Source organism: Gossypium hirsutum, chromosome A07 (assembly GCF_007990345.1).
Source record: "Gossypium hirsutum isolate 1008001.06 chromosome A07, Gossypium_hirsutum_v2.1, whole genome shotgun sequence".
Taxonomy (NCBI): Eukaryota; Viridiplantae; Streptophyta; class Magnoliopsida; order Malvales; family Malvaceae; genus Gossypium; species Gossypium hirsutum.
The window spans coordinates 66,014,634-66,017,151 of NC_053430.1; the positions used below are offsets into that span (position 1 = coordinate 66,014,634).

Consider the following 2,518-nt stretch of genomic DNA (forward strand, 5'->3'; position numbering starts at 1 on the left):
CCTGCTCCACGCACTATGTATGATTATGCTAAACCTTCTTTATCAGGAACTGAATCTAGCATAGTTAGACTTGCTGTAGCTGCAAATGCTTTTGAATTAAAACCTAACACTATTCAGATGATACATCAATTTGTTCAGTTTGATGTTTGCGGGAGGAAGATCCCAACGCTCACTTTAACAAACTTTCTGGAATTTTGAAATGCATTTAAAATCAACTGCGTTTCTAATGATACCATTCGTCTTCAGTTATTCCCCTTTTCATTGAGGAACAAAGCTAAACAGTGATTGAACTCGTTACCACGAGGGTCAATTACTACTTGGGAACAAATGACCGAAAAATTTTTACTAAAATATTTGTTGCCGGCTAAAACGGCTAAATTACGTAATGATATCTCTTCTTTTGTACAGATGGTCTTAGAAACGCTTTACAATGCATGGGAGAGATATGAGGATCTATTGCGAAGTTGCCCTCACCATGGGTTACCTCTATGGCTGCAAGTTTAAACATTCTACAATGGTGTGAATCCCTCGACAAGACATATGATTGACACAGCTGCTGGAGGAACCATCAACAACAAAACACCTGAAGAGGCCTATGAATTCATTGAAGAAATGTCACTGAATAACTATCAGTGGCAAGTCATGAGGACTAAGCCAACAAAAATGACCGGCGTTTATAACGTCGACTCAGTTAGTATGCTATCAAATCAGGTAGAACTTCTCAATAAAAAGATTGATGGTTTACTTGGTTCTACGCAGGTACATCTAGTAATGAGGTGTGACTCAAGTGGAGGTGTGCACACAGAATATCAATCCTTCAATCCTACAACCAAAGAGGAACAAGTCAACTATATGGGTAACAATAACTTTAGATCTCAAAATAACCCATACAGTAATACTTATAATGAAGGTTGGAGGAACCACCCAAATTTTTCCTCAGGTGGTCAAGGGAATCAAAAGCCACAAAATCCTCAAGGTTTTCAATAGCCACCTTATCAATAAGAAAAGAAACCGAACCTTGAGGAGATGCTCTCTAAATTCATATTAGTGTCAGAAACCCGTTTCCAAAATACCGAGACAGCACTTAAAAATCAACAAGCATCGATCCAAGGACTCGAAACTCGGATAGGCCAGCTATCCAAACTAATCTCTGAACAACCACAAGGTAGCTTACCAAGTAATACTAAACCTAACCCAAGGGAACACCTCAACGCAATTAGTACTCAAGATAAGGAAGGATTCATTGCGTCTGAGCCAGAATTCATACAAGAAACTGTCGTGAGCAAAGGTAAAAGTGAGGTAAGCCATAACAAAATGGTGAATGAAGAATATAAACCTCGTGTCCCATATCCTAACGCGACAAGGAAAGACCGCTCAGATAAAAATTCGGTAAATTCCTTAAACTTTTGAAAAAATTACATATTAACTTACCGTTTCTTGAAGCTCTGTCGCAGATGCCGAATGCAATGAAATTTTTAAAAGAGCTTTTAGTAAATAAGCGAAAGTTGGACGAAGCGTCGCATGTGGAGCTAAACGCAGTCTGCTCAGCTATTCTACAGAGTAAGCTACCCCACAAATTGAAAGATCTAGGGAGTTTTAGAATTCCTTGCTTAATTGGTAGTTTAGATATAAATCATGCATTAGCTGATTTAGGGGCTAGTATTAACCTCATGCCTTACAAAATGTTTAAGCAACTAGGTCTTGGGAAACCTAAACAAACTAGGATGAGCATTCAATAGGTAGATAAAACTATAAGATTTCCTAGGGGTATTATTGAAGATGTACTAGTGAAAGTAAATAAGTTCATATTTCCCGTTGATTTCGTTGTTCTAGACATAAATACGGATAATAACACCCTATTGATTTTAGGGAGGCCCTTTTTAGCAACTGCTAAAACAATTATTGATGTTGGCACAGGTGAGCTTATACTTCGTGTGTGTAACATCCTGATTTTTGGATTTATTCGCGGTTTTCAATATTTTGTAAAGATTTTAAAAATTTTGTATTTGGATGTGAAATTAATATTTTGAGTAGGTAAATGGGCTTATAGAAGGCCCATGTGTTGGCCAAAACCCGGTTGAATTTTTGAATTTTGGACTTAGGAGTTAGGGGTTCTGGCTAGGTGGTCCTTGTATAGAGTTATGGGCAAATTGCATCACAAAAAGAGCCTTGGCAAAGTGGCCAGGGTGACGCCACTAGGCTCCTAAAAAGGTGGCCTGTGGAGCTTTGAGGGAGGCATGGGATCGATTCCCTGTGTTGACAAATAGATGCATTTATTTTTAAGTGCAGGAGGGGTAGTGTTGGAGTCCAGGTGGATTCTGCTAAAGGAGAGTTTGGATCAGTCCAAACGCTTGGATTAAGGAGTGATAAGGGGAGAGATTTAAGGGATTTGGAGAGAGGCTAAGAGTTGGCCGAATTCTGGGAATTGAAGAGGGAAAAATCGGCAGGGGGTTTTGAGGTTAGTATTTCGGCACCTAGGGTATTGAGTGGTGCCGTTCTCTTCTGCTCAGACATCACA

At 39.2% G+C, this 2,518-nt stretch overlaps 1 non-coding gene across 1 annotated transcript; it reads right to left on the reverse strand.

Annotated features, from left to right (window-relative positions):
- Nucleotides 1-375: 375 nt before the first annotated feature.
- LOC121203896 (small nucleolar RNA R71) lies at nucleotides 376-482 on the reverse strand. Its single transcript, XR_005898828.1, has one exon. It is a non-coding gene; the product is annotated as a small nucleolar RNA R71 (small nucleolar RNA).
- Nucleotides 483-2,518: the final 2,036 nt, after the last annotated feature.